Consider the following 24,279-nt stretch of genomic DNA (forward strand, 5'->3'; position numbering starts at 1 on the left):
GCTAGGTGGACAACCACATATCACAGTAGTTAGTATATTCAGATAGCTAGGTGGACAACCACATATCACAGTAGTTAGTATATTCAGATAGCTAGGTGGACAACCACATATCACAGTATATTCAGATAGCTAGGTGGGACAACCACATATCACAGTAGTTAGTATATTCAGATAGCTAGGTGGGGACAACCACATATCACAGTAGTTAGTATATTCAGATAGCTAGGTGGACAACCACATATCACAGTAGTTAGTATATTCAGATAGCTAGGTGAGACAACCATATCACAGTATATTCAGAGGGTGTACCCTCTTACCTTTTATTGTCTGTGTGTTTGATGAGTACAACGGTAGGGTGTACCTCTTACCTTTTATTGTCTGTGTGTGTTGATGAGTACAACGGTAGGTGTACCCCCTCTTACCTTTTATTGTCTGTGTGTGTAGGTGATAAGCTGCAGTGGTTTCAGAGCCAGCTGGACTCTGAGAAGACAGAGTTCACCAAACAGGACGCCTGTCACATCATAGAGAGGTCAGTACCCGTGTCTATATTCACCAAACAGGACGCCTGTCACATCATAGAGAGGTCAGTACCCGTGTCTATATTCACCAAACAGGACACCTGTCACATCATAGAGAGAGTCAGTACCCGTGTCTATATTCACCAAACAGGACACCTGTCACATAGAGAGGTCAGTACCCGTGTCTATATTCACCAAACAGGACACCTGTCACATCATAGAGAGGTCAGCACCGTGTCTATATTCACCAAACAGGACACTCTGTCACATCATAGAGAGGTCGGCGTACCCGTGTCTATATTCACCAAACAGGACACCTGTCACATAGAGAGGTCAGTACCCGTGTCTATATTCACCAAACAGGACGCCTGTCACATCATAGAGAGGTCAGTACCGTGTCTATATTCACCAAACAGGACACCTGTCACATAGAGAGGTCAGTACCCGTGTCTATATTCACCAAACAGGACGCCTGTCACATCATAGAAGGTCAGTACCCGTGTCTATATTCACCAAACAGGACGCCTGTCACATCATAGAGAGGTCAGTACCCGTGTCTATATTCAACACAAACAGGACACCTGTCAAATCAAATCAAATTTTATTTGTCACATACACATGGTTAGCAGATGTTAATGCGAGTGTAGCGAAATGCTTGTGCTTCTAGTTCCGACAATGCAGTGATAACCAACAAGTAATCTAACTAACAATTCTAAAACTACTGTCTTATACACAGTGTAAAGGGGATAAATAATATGTACATAAGGATATATGAATGAGTGATGGTACAGAGCAGCAAACAGTAGATGGTATCGAGTACAGTATATACATATGAGATGAGTATGTAGACAAAGTAAAAACAAAGTGGCATAGTTAAAGTGGCTAGTGATACATGTACATAAGGATGCAGTCGATGATGTAGGAGTACCCAGTATATACGTATGCATATGAGATGAATAATGTAGGGTAAGTAACATTATATAAGGTAGCATTGTTTAAAGTGGTTGAAGTGATATATTTACATCATTTCCCATCAATTCCCATTATTAAAGTGGCTGGAGTTGGGTCAGTGTCAATGACAGTGTGTTGGCAGCAGCCACTCAATGTTAGTGATTGCTGTTTAACAGTCTGATGGCCTTGAGATAGAAGCTGTTTTTCAGTCTCTCGGTCCCAGCTTTGATGCACCTGTACTGACCTCGCCTCTGGATGATAGCGGGTGAACAGGCAGTGGTTCGGTGGTTGATGTCCTTGATGATCTTTATGGCCTTCCTGTAACATCGGGTGGTGTAGGTGTCCTGGAGGGCAGGTAGTTTGCCCCGGTGATCGTTGTGCAGACCTCACTACCCTCTGGAGAGCCTTACGGTTGAGGGCGGAGCAGTTGCCGTACCAGGCGGTGATACAGCCCGCCAGGATGCTCTCGATTGTGCATCTGTAGAAGTTCGTGAGTGCTTTGGTGACAAGCCGAATTTCTTCAGCCTCCTGAGGTTGAAGGCGCTGCTGCGCCTTCTTCACGACGCCTGTCAGTGTGAGTGGACCAATCAGTTTGTCTGTGATGTGTATGCCGAGGAACTTAAAACTTGCTACCCTCTCCACTACTGTTCCATCGATGTGTGGATAGGGGGTGTTCCTCTGCTGTTTCCTGGAAGTCCACAATGTCACATAGAGAGGTCAGTACCCGTGTCTATATTCACCAAACAGGACGCCTGTCAAATCATAGAGAGGTCAGTACCGTTATTATATTCACCAAACAGGACACCTGTCACATAGAGAGGTCCCAGTACCCGTGTCTATATTCACCAAACAGGACACCTGTCACATCACATAGAGAGTCAGCACCCGTGTCTATATTCACCAAACAGGACACCTGTCACATCACATAGAGAGGTCAGTACCCGTGTCTATATTCACCAAACAGGACACCTGTCACATCACATAGAGGGTCAGTACCCGTGTCTATATTCACCAAACGGGACACCTGTCACATCATAGAGAGGTCAGTACCCAGTGTCTATATTCACCAAACAGGACACCTGGGTCACATCACAGAGAGGTCAGTACCCGTGTCTATATTCACCAAACAGGACACCTGTCACATAGAGAGGTCAGTACCCGTGTCTATATTCACCAAACAGGACACCTGTCACATAGAGAGGTCAGTACCCGTGTCTATATTCACCAAACAGGACACCTGTCACATCATAGAGAGGTCAGTACCCGTGTCTATATTCACCAAACAGGACACACTGTCACATAGAGAGGTCAGTACCCGTGTTCTATATTCACCAAACAGGACACCTGTCACATCATAGAGAGGTCAGTACCCGTGTCTATATTCACCAAACAGGACACCTGTCACATCATAGAGAGGTCAGTACCTGTGTCTATATTCACCAAACAGGACACCTGTCACATCATAGAGGTCAGTACCTGTGTCTATATTCACCAAACAGGACACCTGTCACATAAGAGGTCAGTACCGTGTCTATATTCACCAAACAGACACCTGTCACATAGAGAGGTTCAGTACCGTGTCTATATTCACCAAACAGGACACCTGCTCACATCATAGAGAGTCAGTACCGTGTCTATATTCACCAAACAGGACACCTGTCACATAGAGAGGTCAGTACCACGTGTCTATATTCACCAAACAGGACACCTGTCACATCATAGAGTCAGTACCCGTGTCTATATTCACCCAAACAGGACACCTGTCACATAGAGAGGTCAGTACCCGTGTCTATATTCACCCAACAGGACACCTGTCACAGAGAGAGGTCAGTACCGTGTCTATATTCACCAAACAGGACGCCTGTCACATCATAGAGGTCAGTACCCGTGTCTATATTCACCAAACAGGACACCTGTCACATCATAGAGGGTCAGTACCCGTGTCTATATTCACCAAACAGGACGCCTGTCACATAGAGAGGTCAGTACCCGTGTCTATATTCACCAAACAGGACGCCTGTCACATAGAGAGGTCAGTACCCATGTCTATATTCACCAAACAGGACACCTGTCACATCATAGAGAGGTCAGTACCCGTGTCTATTCACCAAACAGGACGTCACATAGAGAGGTCAGTACCCGTGTCTATTTCACCAAACAGGACACCTGTCACATAGAGAGGTCAGTACCCCGTGTCTATAATTTCACCAAACAGGACACCTGTCACATAGAGAGGCCAGTACCCGTGTCTATATTCACCAAACAGGACACCTGTCATAGAGAGGTCAGTACCCGTGTGTATATTCACCAAACAGGACACCTGTCACATAGAGAGGTCAGTACCCGTGTCTATATTCACAAACAGGACACCTGTCATCATAGAGAGGTCCCAGTACCCGTGTCTATATTCACCAAACAGGACACCTGTCACATAGAGAGGTCAGTACCCGTGTCTATATTCACCAAACAGGACACCTGTCACATAGAGAGGTCAGTACCCGTGTCTATATTCACCAAACAGGACACCTGTCATCACATAGAGAGGTCAGTACCCGTGTCTATATTCACCAAACAGGACACCTGTCACATCATAGAGAGGTCAGTACCCGTGTTCATATTCACCAAACAGGACACCTGTCACATAGAGAGAGGTCAGTACCGTGTCTATATTCACCAAACAGGACACCTGTCACATAGAGAGGTCAGTACCCGTGTCTATATTCACCAAACAGACACCTGTCACATCACATAGAGAGGTCAGTACCCGTGTCTATATTCACCGAACAGGACACCTGTCACATAGAGGCAGTACCCGTGTCTATATTCACCAAACAGGACACCTGTCACATCATAGAGAGGTCAGTACCCGTGTCTATATTCACCAAACAGGACACCTGTCACATCATAGAGAGGTCAGTACCCGTGTCTATATTCACCAAACAGGACACCTGTCACATCATAGAGAGGTCAGTACCCGTGTCTATATTCACCAAACAGGACACCTGTCACATAGAGAGTTCAGTACCCGTGTCTATATTCACCAAACAGGACACCTGTCACATCATAGAGAGGTCAGTACCCGTGTCTATATTCACCAAACAGGACACCTGTCACATCATAGAGAGGTCAGTACCGTGTCTATATTCACCAAACAGGACACCTGTCACATCATAGAGAGTTCAGTACCCGTGTCTATATTCACCAAACAGGACACCTGTCACATAGAGAGTTCAGTACCCGTGTCTATATTCACCAAACAGGACACCTGTCACATCATAGAGAGGTCAGTACCGTGTCTATATTCACAAACAGGACACCTGTCACATCATAGAGAGGTCAGTACCCGTGTCTATATTCAATTAAACAGGACACCTGTCACATCATAGAGAGGTCAGTACCGTGTCTATATTCACCAAACAGGACACCTGTCACATAGAGAGGTCAGTACCCGTGTCTATATTCACCAAACAGGACACCTGTCACAGAGAGGTCAGTACCTGTGTCTATATTCACCAAACAGGACGCCTGTCACATCATAGAGGTCAGTACCCGTGTCTATATTCACCAAACAGGACACCTGTCACATCATAGAGAGGTCAGTACCCGTGTCTATATTCACCAAACAGGGCTTGTCACATAGAGAGGCAGTACCGTGTCTATATTCACCAAACAGGACGCCTGTGCCACATAGAGAGGTCAGTACCCATGTCTATATTCACCAAACAGGACACCTGTCACATCATAGAGAGGTCAGTACCCGTGTCTATATTCACCAAACAGGACGCCTGTCACATAGAGAGGTCAGTACCCGTGTCTATATTCACCAAACAGGACACCTGTCACATAGAGAGGTCAGTACCCATGTCTATATTCACCAAACAGGACACCATCATCATAGAGAGGTCAGTACCGTGTCTATATTCACCAAACAGGACACCTGTCACATAGAGTCAGTACCCGTGTCTATATTCACCAAACAGGACACCTGTCACATAGAGAGGTCAGTACCCGTGTGTATATTCACCAAACAGGACACCTGTCACATAGAGAGGTCAGTACCCGTGTCTATATTCACCAAACAGGACACCTGTCACATCATAGAGAAGGTCAGTACCCGTCTATATTCACCAAACAGGACACCTGTCACATAGAGGGCCAGTACCCGTGTCTATATTCACCAAACAGGACACCTGTCACATCACATAGAGGGTCAGTACCCGTGTCTATATTCACCAAACAGGACACCTGTCACATCATAGAGAGGTCAGTACCCGGTCTCATATTCACCAAACAGGACACCTGTCACATCATAGAGAGTTCAGTACCCGTGTCTATATTCACCAAACAGGACACCTGTCACATAGAGAGTCAGTACCCGTGTCTATATTCACCAAACAGGACACCTGTCACATCATAGAGAGGTCAGTACCCGTGTCTATATTCACCAAACAGGACACCTGTCACATCACATAGAGGTCAGTACCCGTGTCTATATTCACCAAACAGGACACCTGTCACATCATAGAGAGGTCAGTACCGTGTCTATATTCACCAAACAGGACACCTGTCACATCATAGAGAGGGTCCAGTACCCGTGTCTATATTCACCAAACAGGACACCTGTCACATAGAGAGGTCAGTACCCGTGTCTATATTCACCAAACAGGACACCTGTCACACCATAGAGAGGTCAGTACCCGTGTCTATATTCACCAAACAGGACACCTGTCACAGAGCGAGGCCGAGTACCGTGTCTATATTCACCAAACAGGACACCTGTCACATAGAGAGGTCAGTACCCGTGTCTATATTCACCAAACAGGACACCTGTCACATAGAGAGGTCAGTACCCGTGTCTATATTCACCAAACAGGACACCTGTCACATAGAGAGGTCAGTACCCGTGTCTATATTCACCAAACAGGACGCCTGTCACATAGAGAGGTCAGTACCCGTGTCTATATTCACCAAACAGGACACCTGTCACATAGAGTCAGTACCCATGTCTATATTCACCAAACAGGACACCTGTCACATCATAGAGAGGTCAGTACCCGTGTCTATATTCACCAAACAGGACACCTGTCACATAGAGAGGTCAGTACCCGTGTCTATATTCACCAAACAGGACACCTGTCACATAGAGAGGTCAGTACCCGTGTGTATATTCACCAAACAGGACACCTGTCACATAGAGAGGTCAGTACCCGTGTCTATATTCACCAAACAGGACACCTGTCACATCATAGAGAGGTCAGTACCTGTGTCTATATTCACCAAACAGGACACCTGTCACATAGAGAGGTCAGTACCCGTGTCTATATTCACCAAACAGGACACCTGTCACATCACATAGAGTCAGTACCGTGTCTATATTCACCAACAGGACACCTGTCACATCATAGAGAGGTCAGTACCCGTGTCTATATTCACCAAACAGGACACCTGTCACATCATAGAGAGGTCAGTACCCGTGTCTATATTCACCAAACAGGACACCTGTCACAGAGAGAGGTCAGTACCCGTGTCTATATTCACGAAACAGGACACCTGTCACATCATAGAGAGGTCAGTACCCGTGTCTATATTCACCAAACAGGACACCTGTCACATAGAGGGTCAGTACCCGTGTCTATATTCACCAAACAGGACACCTGTCACATCATAGAGAGGTCAGTACCCGTGTCTATATTCACCAAACAGGACACCTGTCACATCACATAGAGAGGTCAGTACCCGTGTCTATATTCACCAAACAGGACACCTGTCACACATAGAGAGGTCAGTACCCGTGTCTATATTCACCAAACAGGACACCTGTCACATCATAGAGAGGTCAGTACCCGTGTCTATATTCACCAAACAGGACACCTGTCACATAGAGAGGTCAGTACCCGTGTCTATATTCACCAAACAGGACACCTGTCACACCATAGAGAGGTCAGTACCCGTGTCTATATTCACCAAACAGGACACCTGTCACAGAGCGAGGTCAGTACCCGTGTCTATATTCACCAAACAGGACACCTGTCACATAGAGAGGTCAGTACCCGTGTCTATATTCACCAAACAGGACACCTGTCACATAGAGAGGTCAGTACCCGTGTCTATATTCACCAAACAGGACACCTGTCACATAGAGAGGTCAGTACCCGTGTCTATATTCACCAAACAGGACACCTGTCACATAGAGAGGTCAGTACCCGTGTCTATATTCACCAAACAGGACACCTGTCACATCATAGAGAGGTCAGTACCCGTGTCTATATTCACCAAACAGGACACCTGTCACATAGAGAGGTCAGTACCCGTGTCTATATTCACCAAACAGGACACCTGTCACATCATAGAGAGGTCAGTACCCGTGTCTATATTCACCAAACAGGACACCTGTCACAGAGAGAGTCAGTACCGTGTCTATATTCACCAAACAGGACACCTGTCACATCATAGAGAGGTCAGTACCCGTGTCTATATTCACCAAACAGGACACCTGTCACATCATAGAGAGGTCAGTACCCGTGTCTATATTCACCAAACAGGACACCTGTCACATAGAGAGGTCAGTACCCGTGTCTATATTCACCAAACAGGACACCTGTCACATAGAGAGGTCAGTACCCGTGTCTATATTCACCAAACAGGACACCTGTCACATCACATAGAGAGGTCAGTACCCGTGTCTATATTCACCAAACAGGACACCTGTCACATAGAGAGGTCAGTACCCGTGTCTATATTCACCAAACAGGACACCTGTCACATCATAGAGAGGTCAGTACCCGTGTCTATATTCACCAAACAGGACACCTGTCACATAGAGAGTACCGCTATATTCACCAAACAGGACACCTGTCACACCATAGAGAGGTCAGTACCCGTGTCTATATTCACCAAACAGGACACCTGTCACAGAGCGAGGTCAGTACCCGTGTCTATATTCACCAAACAGGACACCTGTCACATAGAGAGGTCAGTACCCGTGTCTATATTCACCAAACAGGACACCTGTCACATAGAGAGGTCAGTACCCGTGTCTATATTCACCAAACAGGACACCTGTCACATAGAGAGTCAGTACCCGTGTCTATATTCACCAAACAGGACACCTGTCACATAGAGAGGTCAGTACCCGTGTCTATATTCACCAAACAGGACACCTGTCACATCATAGAGAGGTCAGTACCCGTGTCTATATTCACCAAACAGGACACCTGTCACATAGAGAGGTCAGTACCCGTGTCTATATTCACCAAACAGGACACCTGTCACATCATAGAGAGGTCAGTACCCGTGTCTATATTCACCAAACAGGACACCTGTCACATCATAGAGAGTCAGTACCCGTGTCTATATTCACCAAACAGGACACCTGTCACATCATAGAGAGGTCAGTACCCGTGTCTATATTCACCAAACAGGACACCTGTCACATCATAGAGAGGTCAGTACCCGTGTCTATATTCACCAAACAGGACACCTGTCACATAGAGAGTTCAGTACCCGTGTCTATATTCACCAAACAGGACACCTGTCACATCATAGAGAGGTCAGTACCCGTGTCTATATTCACCAAACAGGACACCTGTCACATAGAGGGTCAGTACCCGTGTCTATATTCACCAAACAGGACACCTGTCACATCATAGAGGTCAGTACCCGTGTCTATATTCACCAAACAGGACACCTGTCACATAGAGAGGTCAGTACCCGTGTCTATATTCACCAAACAGGACACCTGTCACAGAGCGAGGTCAGTACCCGTGTCTATATTCACCAAAACAGGACACCTGTCACATAGAGAGGTCAGTACCCGTGTCTATATTCACCAAACAGGACACCTGTCATAGAGGGTCAGTACCCGTGTCTATATTCACCAAACAGGACACCTGTCACATAGAGAGGTCAGGCACCCGTGTCTATATTCACCAAACAGGACACCTGTCACATAGAGAGGTCAGTACCCGTGTCTATATTCACCAAACAGGACACCTGTCACATCATAGAGAGGTCAGTACCCGTGTCTATATTCACCAAACAGGACACCTGGGTCACATAGAGAGAGTCAGTACCCGTGTCTATATTCACCAAACAGGACACCTGTCACATAGAGGTCAGTACCCGTGTCTATATTCACCAAACAGGACACCCTGTCACATCATAGAGGTCAGTACCCGTGTCTATATTCACCAAACAGGACGCCTGTCACATAGAGAGGTCAGTACCCGTGTCTATATTCACCAAACAGGACACCTGTCACATCATAGAGAGGTCAGTACCCGTGTCTATATTCACCAAACAGGACGCCTGTCACATAGAGAGGTCAGTACCCGTGTCTATATTCACCAAACAGGACGCCTGTCACATCATAGAGATTCTCCTTGTGTTGGTGAGTTGGTCTCATTTGACAGTCTAGACCAATAGAAATGACTTCTTTAAAGTCAGTGTTGTCAAATACACTTAAACCCTTAAACATTGAAGTAAATACAGTTTTAATGTCACCAGCAAAATGCTTTTCTTACCAGGTCTGAATCTGCTAAATTAGTAGATATTACTGCACTGTTGGAGCTAGAAACACAAGCATCTGAATCTGCTCGTCTTAACCTTTACTAAATTAGTATATATTACTGCACTGTTGGAGCTAGAAACACAAGCATTTAGCTAACTCTTTACTAAATTAGTATACTATACTGTTGGAGCTAGAAACACAAGCATTTAGCTAGATATTACTGCACTGTTGGAGCTAGGAACACAAGCATTTAGCCTGCCTTAACCTTACTAGTATATATTACTGCACTGTTGGAGCTAGAAACACAAGCATTTAGTTAGAACCTACTAAATTAGTATATATTACTGCACTGTTGGAGCTAGAAACACAAGCATTTAGCTAGATATTACTGCACTGTTGGAGCTAGAAACACAAGCATTTACTAGATATTACTGTACTGTTGGAGCTAGGAACACAAGCATTTAGCTAGATATTACTGCACTGTTGGAGCTAGAAACACAAGCATTTCAGCTAGATATTACTGCACTGTTGGAGCTAGAAAACACAAGCATTTAGTTAGATATTACTGCAATGTTGGAGCTAGAACACAAGCATTTAGCTAGATATTACTGCACTGTTGGAGCTAGAAACACAAGCATTTCACTAGATATTACTGCACTGTTGGAGCTAGGAACACAAGCATTTAGCTAGATATTACTATACTGTTGGAGCTAGAAACACAAGCATTTAGCTAGATATTACTGCACTGTTGAGCTAGAAACACAAGCATCTGAATCTGCCTCTTAACCTTTACTAAATTAGTATATATTACTGCACTGTTGAGCTAGAAACACAAGCATTTAGCTAGGTATTACTATTAAACTGTTATTTAACTAGGCAAGCGAGAAAGACAAATTCATTTAGCTAGATATTACTGCACTGTTGGAGCAGGAACACAAGCATTTAGCTAGATATTACTGCACTGTTGGACTAAAAACACAAGCATTTAGTTAGATACTACTGCACTGTTAAACACAAGCATTTAGCTAGGTATTACTGCACTGTTGGAGCTAGAAACACAAGCATTTAGCTAGGTATTACTGCACTGTTGGAGCTAGAAACACAAGCATTTCACTAGATATTACTGCACTGTAGGAGCTAGAAACACAAGCATTTCACTAGATATTACTGCACTGTTGGAGCTAGGAACACAAGCATTTAGCTAGGTATTACTATACTGTAGGAGCTAGAAACACAAGCATTTAGCTAGGTATTACTGCACTGTAGGAGCTAGAAACACAAGCATTTAGCTAGGTATTACTCTGTTGGTCAGGTACAGCCTGTTCAGCTGTAGACCAGGCAAAGCAGTTAGCTAGGGTTACTGCTCTGTTTCAGCTGTCGCTAGAGCAAAGCAGTTAGCTAGGTTATTTTATTTTTTAAACTTTTATTTAACTAGGGCAAAGCAGTTAGAACAAATTCTTATTTTCAATGGGGCAAAGCAGTGGGTTAACTGCCTGTTCAGCTGGTGCAGAACGACAGATGCTAGGGTGTGCCGTTGTTTCAGCTCAGGGATTTGAACTTGCAACTGCTCTGTTTCAGCTGTTACTGGCAAAGCAGTTAGCCACTAGGCTACCCTACTGTCGGAGCTAGAAACAAAGCATTTAGCTAGGTTACTGCTCTATACTGTTGGAGCTAGGGCAAAGCATTTAGCTAGGTTACTGCTATTTCGTACTGTAGTGGGACTAGGGCACAAGCATTTAGCTAGGTACTGCTCTATTCAGCTGTAGGGGCTAGGCAAACAGTTAGCAGGTTTGCTCTGTTTCAGCTGTATTACTATACTGTTGGCCAGGTACAGCTCTGTTCAGCTGTAGTGGGACTAGGGCAAAGCAGTTAGCTAGGTTACTGCTCTGTTCAGCTGGGTAGTGGGACTAGGGCAAAGCAGTTAGCTAGGTTACTGCTCTGTTTCAGCTGTGTCGTGGGACTAGGCAAAGCAGTTAGCTAGGTAATGCTCTGTTTCAGCTGTAGGGGACTAGGGCAAAGCAGTTAGCTAGGTTTCTGCTCTGTTTCAGCTGTCGTGGGACTAGGGCAAAGCAGTTAGCTAGGTTACTGCTCTGTTTTGCTCGTGGGACTAGGGCAAAAGCAGTTAGCTAGGTTACTGCTCTGTTTCAGCTGTAGTGGGACTAGGGCAAAGCAGTTAGCCAGGTAATGCTCTGTTTCAGCTGTAGTGGTACTAGGGCAAAGCAGTTAGCTAGGTTACTGCTCTGTTTCAGCTGTAGTTAGGACTAGGCAAAGCAGTTAGCCAGGTTACTGCTCTGTTTCAGCTGTAAGTGGGACTAGGGAAAGCAGTTAGCTGGTTACTGCTCTGTTTCAGCTGTCGTGGGACTAGAGCAAAGCAGTTAGCTAGGTTGCTGCTCTGTTTCAGCTGTCGTGGGACTGGCAAAGCAGTTAGCTGATTTACTGCTCTGTTTCAGCTGTAGTGGGACTAGGGACAAAGCAGTTAGCTAGGTTACTGCTCTGTTTCAGCTGTAGTGGGACTGGCAAAGCAGTTAGCTAGGTTACTGCTCTGTTTCAGCTGTAGTGGGACTAGAAAGGCAAAGCAGTTAGCTAGGTTACTGCTCTGTTTCAGCTGTCGTGGGACTAGGGCAAAGCAGTTAGCTAGGTTACTGCTCTGTTTCAGCTGTAGGGGACTAGGGCAAAGCAGTTAGCTAGGTTACTGCTCTGTTTCAGCTGTAGTGGGACTAGGGCAAAGCAGTTAGCTAGGTTACTGCTCTGTTTCAGCTGTAGTGGGACTAGGGCAAAGCAGTTAGCTAGGTTACTGCTCTGTTTCAGCTGTAGTGGGACTAGGGCAAAGCAGTTAGCTAGGTAATGCTCTGTTTCAGCTGTAGTGGGACTAGGGCAAAGCAGTTAGCTAGGTAATGCTCTGTTTCAGCTGTCGTGGGACTAGGTAAAGCAGTTAGCCAGGTAATGCTCTGTTTCAGCTGTAGTGGGACTAGGGCAAAGCAGTTAGCTAGGTTTCTGCTCTGTTTCAGCTGTAGGGACTAGCAGTTAGCTAGGACTAGGGCAAAGCAGTTAGCTAGGTTTCTGCTCTGTTTCAGCTGTCGTGGGACTAGGGCAAAGCAGTTAGCCAGGTAATGCTCTGTTTCAGCTGTAGTGGGACAGAGCAAAGCAGTTAGCTAGGTAATGCTCTGTTTCAGCTGTCGTGGGACTAGGGCAACGCAGTTAGCTAGGTAATGCTCTGTTTCAGCTGTAGTGGGACTAGGGCAAAGCAGTTAGCTAGGTTACTGCTCTGTTTCAGCTGTAGTGGGACTAGGGGCAAAGCAGTTAGCTAGGTTACTGCTCTGTTTCAGCTGTAGTGGACTAGGGCAAAGCAGTTAGCTAGGTTACTGCCTGTTTCAGCTGTAGTGGGACTAGGGCAAAGCAGTTAGCTAGGTTACTGCTCTGTTTCAGCTGTAGTGGGACTAGGGCAAAGCAGTTAGCTAGGTTACTGCTCTGTTTCAGCTGTAGTGGGACTAGGGCAAAGCAGTTAGCTAGGTACTGCTCTGTTTCAGCTGTAGTGGGACTAGGCAAAGCAGTTAGCTAGGTTACTGCTCTGTTTCAGCTGTAGTGAGACTGGGGCAAAGCAGTTAGCTAGGTTACTGCTCTGTTTCAGCTGTCGTGGGACTAGGGCAAAGCAGTTAGCTAGGTAATGCTCTGTTTTCAGCTGTAGTGGGACTAGGGCAAAGCAGTTAGCTAGGTAATGCTCTGTTTCAGCTGTAGTGGGACTAGGGCAAAGCAGTTGGCTAGGTAATGCTCTGTTCAGCTGTCGTGGGACTAGGGGCAAAGCAGTTCGCTAGGTAATGCTCTGTTCAGCTGTAGTGGACTAGGGGCAAAGCAGTTAGCCAGGTTACTGCTCTGTTCAGCTGTCGTGGGACTAGGTAAAGCAGTTAGCTAGGTTATGCCTGTTTCAGCTGTCGGGGACTAGGTAAAGCAGTTAGCTAGGTTACTGCTCTGTTCAGCTGTCGGGGACTAGGGGCAAAGCAGTTAGCTAGGTTACTGCTCTGTTCAGCTGTCGTGGGACTAGGGCAAAGCAGTTAGCTAGGTTACTGCTCTGTTTCAGTGGGCAGCCTAGTCGTGAAGGCAAAGTGTTTCCTGGTTACCCTTGCAGCTGTCGTGGGCTAGAGCTGCTTGGAGAAGGAGGTGTTTCCTGTACCCTTGAGGGACACGCAGACAGGGACTGCTCGTGGGCAGCCTAGCTGCTTGGAGAAGGAGGTGTTTCCTGTACCCTTGAGGGACATGCAGACAGGACTGTCAGTGGGCAGCCTAGCTGCTTGGAGAAGGAGGTGTTTCCTGTACCCTTGAGGGACATGCAGACAGGGACTGTCGGGCAGCCTAGCTGCTTGGAGAAGGAGGTGTTTCCTGTACCCTTGAGGGACATGCAGACAGGGACTGTCCGTGGGCAGCCTAGCTGCTTGGAGAAGGAGTGTTTCCTGTACCCTTGAGGGACATGCAGACAGGGACTGTCGTGGGCAGCCTAGCTGCTTGGAGAAGGAGGTGTTTCCTGTACCCTTGAGGGACATGCAGACAGGAACTGCCGGGCAGCCTAGCTGCTTGGAGAAGGAGGTGTTTCCTGTACCCTTGAGGGACATGCAGACAGGGACTGTCTTGGGCAGCCTAGCTGCTTGGAGAAGGAGGTGTTTCCTGTACCCTTGAGGGACATGCAGACAGGGACTGTCGTGGGCAGCCTAGCTGCTTGGAGAAGGAGGTGTTTCCTGTACCCTTGAGGGACATGCAGACAGGACTGTCGGGCAGCCTAGCTGCTTGGAGAAGGAGGTGTTTCCTGTACCCTTGAGGGACATGCAGACAGGGATTCGTGGGCAGCCTAGCTGCTTGGAGAAGGAGGTGTTTCCTGTACCCTTGAGGGACATGCAGACAGGACTGTCAATGGGCAGCCTAGCTGCTTGGAGAAGGAGGTGTTTCCTGTACCCTTGAGGGACATGCAGACAGGGACTGTCGTGGGCAGCCTAGCTGCTTGGAGAAGGAGGTGTTTCCTGTACCCTTGAGGGACATGCAGACAGGGACTGTCGTGGGCAGCCTAGCTGCTTGGAGAAGGAGGTGTTTCCTGTACCCTTGAGGGACATGCAGACAGGGACTATCGTGGGCAGCCCTAGCTGCTTGGAGAAGGAGTGTTTCCTGTTTGAGGACATGCAGACAGGACTGTCGTGGGCAGCCTAGCTGCTTGGAGAAGGAGGTGTTTCCTGTACCTTGAGGGACATGCAGACAGGGACTGTCGTGGGCAGCCTAGCTGCTTGGAGAAGGAGGTGTTTCCTGTACCCTTGAGGGACATGCAGACAGGGACTGTCGTGGGCAGCCTAGCTGCTTGGAGAAGGAGGTGTTTCCTGTACCCTTGAGGGACATGCAGACAGGACTGTCATTGGGCAGCCTAGCTGCTTGGAGAAGGAGGTGTTTCCTGTACCCTTGAGGGACATGCAGACAGGACTGTCGTGGGCAGCCTAGCTGCTTGGAGAAGGAGGTGTTTCCTGTACCCTTGAGGGACATGCAGACAGGGACTGGCGTGGGCAGCCTAGCTGCTTGGAGAAGGAGGTGTTTCCTGTACCCTTGAGGGACATGCAGACAGGGACTGTCGGGCAGCCTAGCTGCTTGGAGAAGGAGGTGTTTCCTGTACCCTTGAGGACATGCAGACAGGGACTGTCGGGGCAGCCTAGCTGCTTGGAGAAGGAGGTGTTCCCTGTACCCTTGAGGGACATGCAGACAGGGACTGTCGGGGCAGCCTAGCTGCTTGGAGAAGGAGGTGTTTCCTGTACCCTTGAGGGACATGCAGACAGGGACTGTCGGGGCAGCCTAGCTGCTTGGAGAAGGAGGTGTTTCCTGTACCCTTGAGGGACATGCAGACAGGGACTGTCGTGGGCAGCCTAGCTGCTTTGGAGAAGGAGGTGTTTCCTGTACCCTTGAGGGACATGCAGACAGGGACTGTAGGTAGGCAGCCTAGCTGCTTGGAGAAGGAGGTGTTTCCTGTTTGAGGGACATGCAGACAGGGACTGTCGTGGGCAGCCTGGCTGCTTGGAGAAGGAGGTGTTTCCTGTACCCTTGAGGGACATGCAGACAGGACTGTCGTCAGCAGCCTGGCTGCTTGGAGAAGGAGGTGTTTCACCCTTGAGGGACATGCAGACAGGGACTGTGTGGGCAGCCTAGCTGCTTGGAGAAGGTGTTTCCTGTACCCTTGAGGACATGCAGACAGGGACTGTCGTGGGCAGCCTAGCTGCTTGGAGAAGGAGGTGTTTCCTGTACCCTTGAGGGACATGCAGACAGGGACTGTCGTCGGGCAGCCCTAGCTGCTTGGAGAAGGAGGTGTTTCCTGTACCCTTGAGGGACATGCAGACAGGGACTGTCATTGAGCAGCCTGGCTGCTTGGAAAGGAGGTGTTTCCTGTACCCTTGAGGGACATGCAGACAGGGACTGTCGGGCAGCCTAGCTGCTTGGAGAAGGAGGTGTTTCCTGTACCCTGAGGGACATGCAGACAGGACTGTCGTGAGCAGCCTAGCTGCTTGGAGAAGGAGGTGTTTCCTGTTACCCATGAGGAGACATGCAGACAGGACTGTCGTGGGCAGCCTATTGCTTGAGAAGGAGGTGTTCCTGTACCCTTGAGGGACATGCAGACAGGGACACAGCCGGGGCAGCCTAGCTGCTTGGAGAAGGAGGTGTTTCCTGTACCCTTGAGGACATGCAGACAGGGACTGTCGGGGCAGCCTGGCTGCTTGGAGAAGGAGGAGTGTTTCCTGTACCCTTGAGGGACATGCAGACAGGGACTGTCGTGGGCAGCCTAGCTGCTTGGAGAAGGAGGTGTTTCCTGTACCCTTGAGGGACATGCAGACAGGGACTGTCGTGGGCAGCCTAGCTGCTTGGAGAAGGAGAGTGTTTCCTGTACCCTTGAGGGACATGCAGACAGGGACTGTCGTGGGCAGCCTAGCTGCTTGGAGAAGGAGGTGTTTCCTGTACCCTTGAGGGACATGCAGACAGGGACTGTCGTGGGCAGCCTAGCTGCTTGGAGAAGGAGGTGTTTCCTGTACCCTTGAGGGACATGCAGACAGGGACTGTCGTGGGCAGCCTAGCTGCTTGGAGAAGGAGGTGTTTCCTGTACCCTTGAGGGACATGCAGACAGGGACTGTCGTGGGCAGCCTAGCTGCTTGGAGAAGGAGGTGTTTCCTGTACCCTTGAGGGACATGCAGACAGGGACTGTCGTGGGCAGCCTAGCTGCTTGGAGAAGGAGGTGTTTCCTGTACCCTTGAGGGACATGCAGACAGGGACTGGTCGTGGCAGCCTAGCTGCTTGAGAAGGAGGTGTTTCTGTACCCTTGGAGAAGGAGGTGTTTCCTGTACCCTTGAGGGACATGCAGACAGGGACTGTCGTGGGCAGCCTAGCTGCTTGGAGAAGGAGGTGTTTCCTGTACCCTTGAGGGACATGCAGACTTGAGGGCCATGCAGACAGGGACTGTCGTGGGCAGCCTAGCTGCTTGGAGAAGGAGGTGTTTCCTGTACCCTTGAGGGACATGCAGACAGGGACTGTCGTGGGCAGCCTAGCTGCTTGGAGAAGGAGGTGTTTCCTGTACCCTTGAGGGACATGCAGACAGGGACTGTCGTGGGCAGCCTAGCTGCTTGGAGAAGGAGGTGTTTCCTGTACCCTTGAGGGACATGCAGACAGGGACTGTCGTGGGCAGCCTAGCTGCTTGAGAAGGAGGTGTTTCCTGTACCCTTGAGGGACATGCAGACAGGGACTGTCGTGGGCAGCCTAGCTGCTTGGAGAAGGAGGTGTTTCCTGTACCCTTGAGGGACATGCAGACAGGACTGTTGGGCAGCCTAGCTACCCTTGAGGGACATGCAGACAGGGACTGTCGTGGGCAGCCTAGCTGCTTGGAGAAGGAGGTGTTTCCTGTACCCTTGAGGGACATGCAGACAGGGACTGTCGTGGGCAGCCTAGCTGCTTGAAATGTTTGGATATGTTTTTTGTACATGTGATTGGTGGATTCAAACTGCAGCGCCTAAAATGTGTGTGTGTGTGTTTATGCGTGTGTGTGTGTTATGTGTGTGTGGTTTATGTAAGTTTAGTGTGTGTGTTTATATGTGTGTGTGTGTTTATATGTGTGTGTGTGATATATGTGTGTGTGTGTAGTGTGTGTGTGTGTGTTTGATGTGTGTGTGTTTACTGTGTGTGTGTCCTGATGTGTGTGTGTATGTATGTGTGTGTCAGTTTATGTGTGTGTTTAGTGTGTGTGTGTGTTTATGTGTGCTTGTGTGTGTTTGTGTGTTATGGGTGTGTGTTTTTATGTGTGTGATCATGGTGGTCTTATGTGTGGTGTTTATGTGTGTGTGTGTGTTTATGTGTTGTTTATGGTGCACTGTGTGTGTGTTATGTGTGTGATCACTGTGTGTGTGTTTATGGTGTGTATCACTGTGTGTGTGTGTGTACGTGTGTAGGTACCTGCAGAGGTTTGACGGGAGTTGGACCAGATAGAGCTGGTGAACGGGATCAAAGGTCGCCAGGGTCGTCTCCATGGCAGCAGGGAGACCGTCATCAAACAGACTGTAGAGAGAGAGACCGCTCTGTACCATGGCAACGGCTCGGTCAGTCTCACACACACACACACACAAAATGATACACACACACAGTGATACACACACACACAAGATGATACACACACACACAAATGATACACACACACAATGATCACACAGTGATACCACACACACACACACACATACACACGGTGATACATACACACACAGTGATACACACACACACACACAGTGATACACACACACACACACACAGTGATACACACACACACACACACACAGTGATACACACACACACACACACACACACACACACACGGTGACACACACACACACAGTGATACACACACAGTGACACACACACACACACGGTGACACACACACACACAGTGATACACACACACACATACACACACAGTGATACACACACACACACACACAGTGATACACACACAGTGATACACACACACACACGGTGACACACACACACACAGTGATACACACACACACACACACACACACAGTGATACACACACATACACACACAGTGATACACACACACACACACACACACACAGTGATACACACACACACACACACAGTGATACACACACACACACACACACACAGTGATACACACACACACGGTGATACACACACATACACACACAGTGATACACACACGGTGATACATACACACACAGTGACACACACACACACATACACACACAGTGATACACACACACACACACGGTGATACATACACACACGGTGATACACACACACACACACACACACACACACAGAACCCTGACAGTGTGTTCCTCTTCTCTCCTCAGAGATTCCAGACATCATCAACTCTAAACATCTCAAGACCTTCAGGTGAGACGACCAATGACAACCCAACTCTGGCTGAGCAGGAATCTGATTAGTTTTGTGTCAGTAGAGCTGTGATCTGATTGGTTGTTGCCAGTAGAAGCTGTGATCTGATTGGTTGTTGTCAGTAGAGCTGTGATGATTCATGAAAAACAGCTCTATTCGTTATATTTACCTCAAACATTCTCTCACCTGATTGGTTGATTCTGTTGTGGTTGGATTTCCTTGTCAATCATTGGCTCATTGGTGAAATTAGCGTTCAGACAATATCTTTAAGAAACCTTTATTAATTCAATTGCAGACAGAAGTTGACAACGGGAACATAGCAACCATGTTTCCAGAGTAATTTCTGCAAAATAGAAAAGGGATTTGAGTTGTTTTATTATTCCTGCAGTCAAATATCTTAGTGATGTCACTGCCTACGTCATTACCTTCTACTCCATGAGACCAAGCCCATGCCACCGCAGCTTATACAAACAGTCGTTTCAGTGTTATCTAAAGGCTCAGCAGGAAATGTCCCAAGTTGATTTATAGTGGAGTGTCTGGCCCCTAGTCTCTCATCTCTCCAGACACTGCAGAGTTCTGTCTCACAGTCACACGTCTCTCCAGACACTGCAGAGTTCTGTCTCAGTCACACGTCTCTCCAGACACTGCAGAGTTCTGTCTCAGTCACACGTCTCTCAGACACTGACACTGCTCTCAGTCAGTTCTGACACTGCAGAGTCTGTCACCGTCTCTCAGACACTGCAGAGTTCTGTCTCAGTCACACGTCTCTCAGACACTGCAGAGTTCTGTCTCAGTCACACTGTCTCCAGACACTGCAGAGTTCTGTCTCAGTCACACGTCTCTCAGACACTGCAGAGTTCTGTCTCTCAGTCACACGTCTCTCAGACACTGCAGAGTTCTGTCTCTCAGTCACACGTCTCTCAGACACTGCAGAGTTCTGTCTGTCACACGTCTCTCCAGACACTGCAGAGTTCTGTCTCAGTCACACGTCTCTCAGACACTGCAGAGTTCTGTCTCAGTCACACGTCTCTCCAGACACTGCAGAGTTCTGTCTCAGTCACTCTCTCAGACACTGCAGAGTTCTGTCTCCTGTCACACGTCTCTCAGACACTGCAGAGTTCTGTCTCAGTCACCGTCTCTCCAGACACTGCAGAGTTCTGTCACAGTCACCACGTCTCTCAGACACTGCAGAGTTCTGTCTCAGTCACACGTCTCAGACACTGCAGAGTTCTGTCTCTCAGTCACACGTGACAGCAGAGTTCTGTCTCAGTCACGTATCTCAGACACTGCAGGATTCTGTCTCAGTCACACGTCTCTCAGACACTGCAGAGTTCTGTCTCAGTCACGTCTCTCAGACACTGCCAGAGTTCTGTCTCAGTCACACGTCTCTCAGACACTGCAGAGTTCTGTCTCCCTGTCACACGTCTCTCAGACACTGCAGTTTTTCTTTAGAAGAGAGTTCTGTCTCACAGTCACTAGAAATAAACTGTGGAACAATCTCTAAACCAGAGTTTTATCAGACACTGCAGATATATATATTGTTAATCTGTAGTCCAGACACTGCACCTCTCATAAATGTCTCTCAATGGGGAGGCCCCTCCAGACACTGCAGAGTTCTGTCTCACGATCACAACACTAAGTTCAATCATTTCTGTCTCTCAGTACAGCCCAGACACTGCATTCTGTCTCAGTCACCCTCTCAGGTTTTCTTTAGAACCCAACATTTAAACCTTTTATCATGAATATATATATTGTTAATCTGGTCAGGACTGTGATTGGATGATTCCATGGTTCATTTTGAGCCCCTATCATTGGATGATTCCATGGTTCTGAGCTGTGATTGGATGATTCCATGGTTCTGAGCTGTGATTGGATGATTCCATTGTTCTGAGCTGCGGTTGGATGATTCCATGGTTCTGAGCTGTGATTGGATGATTCCATGGTTCTGAGCTGTGATTGGATGATTCCATGGTTCTGAGCTGTGATTGGATGATTCCATGGTTCTGAGCTGCGGTGGATGATTCCATTGTTCTGAGCTGGGATTGGATGATTCTATTGTTCTGAGCTGGGATTGGATGATTCCGTGGTTTTGAGCTGGGATTGGATGATTCCATTGTTCTGAGCTGTGATTGGATGATTCCATTGTTCTGAGCTGTGATTGGTTGGTTTCAGGGAGTGGAGCGGCGATCTAAAGAAGCTTCCCAACATCAAGATGAGGAAGTTCTCTTCCCGAGGAATGGAAAGAACAGGAGGAGGAGAGGAGACCGCTGGAGGGAGAGGAGGAGGAGACCGCTGGAGAGGGAGGAGGGAGAGACCGCCGGAGAGAGAGGAGGGAGGAGGCCTTAATGAAGGACTCAGATTCAGACACCAGGAAGATGCCCATAATGCTTTGCATGTTAGAACTCTGGGGATGTCAGCCATACTACCTGTTGGGGTTAGACAACCTGTGTGTGTGTGTGTGTGTGTGTGTCCCAATACAGACATCTAATAAACCTAAATACAGACCGATACTGTTGTTCTGTTTCATTGAAGAGACTCTTTAAACATAGAAATTAGAGTATGTCCGTTGCTGTGTTCAAGGCAACTTGGAACTAGGAAACTCTAGAATGTTCAACCTGAAACCCTTTATGTTTGAGATCAGAGGATCAATAGGAAGCTCCCAGCAAAATAAAAGTAAGCACATCTTTACTCTGAGGTTCTGAGTTGTCTTGGCTAACATGGCTAGTCAGGTTGTATCCAGTCAGTTTCATTGTGTCAGTAACTCCACTATACGGGTTGTATCCAGTCAGGTTGTACCCAGTCAGGTTGTCCAGTCAGGTTGTATTCAGTCAGGTTTGTACCCAGTCAGGTTGTATCCAGTCAGGTTGTACCCAGTCAGGTTGTACTCAGGTTGTATCCAGTCAGGTTGTACCCAGTCAGGTTGTACCTAGTCAGGTTGTATCCAGTCAGGTTGTATCCAGTCAGGTTACCCAGTCAGGTTGTACCCAGTCAGGTTGTATCCAGTCAGGTATCCAGTTTTCATTGTGTCAGTAACTCCACTATAACCCAGTCAGGTTGTAATCCAGTCAGGTGTCAGTAACTCAGGTTGTAGCCAGTCAGGTTGTATCCAGGTTGTATTCAGTCAGGTTCAGTACCCAGTTTTATCCAGTCAGTTGTATCCAGTCAGGTTGTATCCAGTCAGGTTGTACCCAGTCAGGTTGTATCAGTCAGTCAGGTTGTATCCAGTCAGGTTGTACCAGTCAGTTTCATTGTGTCAGTAACTCCACTCAGGTTGTACCCAGTCAGGTTGTATCCAGTCAGGTTGTAACCAGTCAGGTTGTAGCCAGTCAGGTTGTATCCAGTCAGGTTGTACCTAGTCAGGTTCAGTAACTCCACTCACGGTTGTAGCCAGTCAGGTTGTATCCAGTCAGGTTGTACCCAGTCAGGTTGTACCAGTCAGGTTGTACCCAGTCAGGTTGTATCCAGTCAGGTTGTACTAGTCAGGTTGTACCCAGTCAGGTTGTGTCAGTAACTCCACTATAAAGGTTGCCCAGCCTTCTGAAAGTATTCAGACCCGTGTGAAGTTGCTGGATGTTAGTGAGACCTGGGCACGCGCCCGTCTTACCCGTCGATCCAGAGCATCCCAAACATGCTCAGTGGATGATGTGTCTGCTGAGGATGCAGGTCATGGAAGAACTGGGACATTTTCATTTCCAGGAATGTAGTCCAGAACCTCGCTGACACGGGGCGCGCATTATCATGAATGGCACGACAATGGACCTCAGAATCTCGCCACGGTATCTCTGTTCATTCAAATTGGCATCGATAAAAATGCAATTGTGTTCGTTTATGCCTGGCCATAACCCCACTGCCACCATGGGGCACTCTGTTCACAACGTTGACATTGGCAAACCGCTCGCCCACACGACGCCATACACCTGGTCTGAGGTTGTGAGGCCGGTTGGACGTACTGCCAAATTCTCTAAAACAACGTTGGAGATGGCTTATGGTAGAGAAATGAACATGCAATTATTTGCTGGACATTCCTGCACGTTCCCTCAAAACTTGAGACATCTGTGGCATTGTGTTGTGTTACAAAACTGCATATTTTAGAGTGACCTTTTAATTGTCCCCCAGCACAAGGTGCACTTGTGTAATAATCATGCTGTTTAATCAGCTTCTTGATATGCCACACCTGTCAGGTGGATGGATTATCTTGGCAAAAGAGAAATGCTCACCAACAGGGATGTAAACAAATTAGTGCACAACATTTGAGAGAAACACGCTTTTTGTGCGTGAAGAACATTTCTGGGATATTTTATTTCAGCTCATGAAACATGGGACCAACACTTTACATGTTGTGTTTATATTTTAGTATAGAAAAGGTTATTTTTGGTTGTAATGGTGACTTCTAGAGACAGGCAGGCAGGCAGACAAACAGGCAGGCAGACAGACAGAGACCTCTTCAGATAGACTTGTAGACATCATAGTGACAGACAGAAAGAAAGACAGCTCTTCAGATAGACGTCATAGTGACAGACAGACAGCTCTTCAGATAGACTTCTAGACATCATAGTGACAGACAGACAGCTCTTCAGATAGACGTCATAGTAACAGACAGACAGCTCTTCAGATAGACATCATAGTGACAGACAGACAGCTCTTCAGATAGACTTCTAGACGTCATAGTGACAGACAGACAGCTCTTCAGATAGACGTCATAGTGACAGACCGGGACCTTTAATACCACAGTTCTATCCTGTCCAGCAGAGAGAGTAAACACTAACGTAAATAAATATGGGTTAGGGTTAGGGTTAGGGGTTAGGGTTAGGGTTAGGGTTAAGGGTTAGGGGTTAGGGTTAAGGGTTAGGGTTAGGGTTAAGGGTTAGGGGTT

At 47.6% G+C, this 24,279-nt stretch overlaps 1 pseudogene; it reads left to right on the forward strand.

Moving 5' to 3' along the window:
* The first annotated feature begins 338 nt into the window (after positions 1 to 338).
* LOC135571157 (translation machinery-associated protein 16-like) lies at positions 339 to 23,126 on the forward strand (annotated as a pseudogene).
* The last annotated feature ends 1,153 nt before the right edge of the window (positions 23,127 to 24,279 follow it).

This window comes from Oncorhynchus nerka, unplaced genomic scaffold (genome assembly GCF_034236695.1).
Source record: "Oncorhynchus nerka isolate Pitt River unplaced genomic scaffold, Oner_Uvic_2.0 unplaced_scaffold_720, whole genome shotgun sequence".
Lineage (NCBI taxonomy): Eukaryota > Metazoa > Chordata > Actinopteri > Salmoniformes > Salmonidae > Oncorhynchus > Oncorhynchus nerka.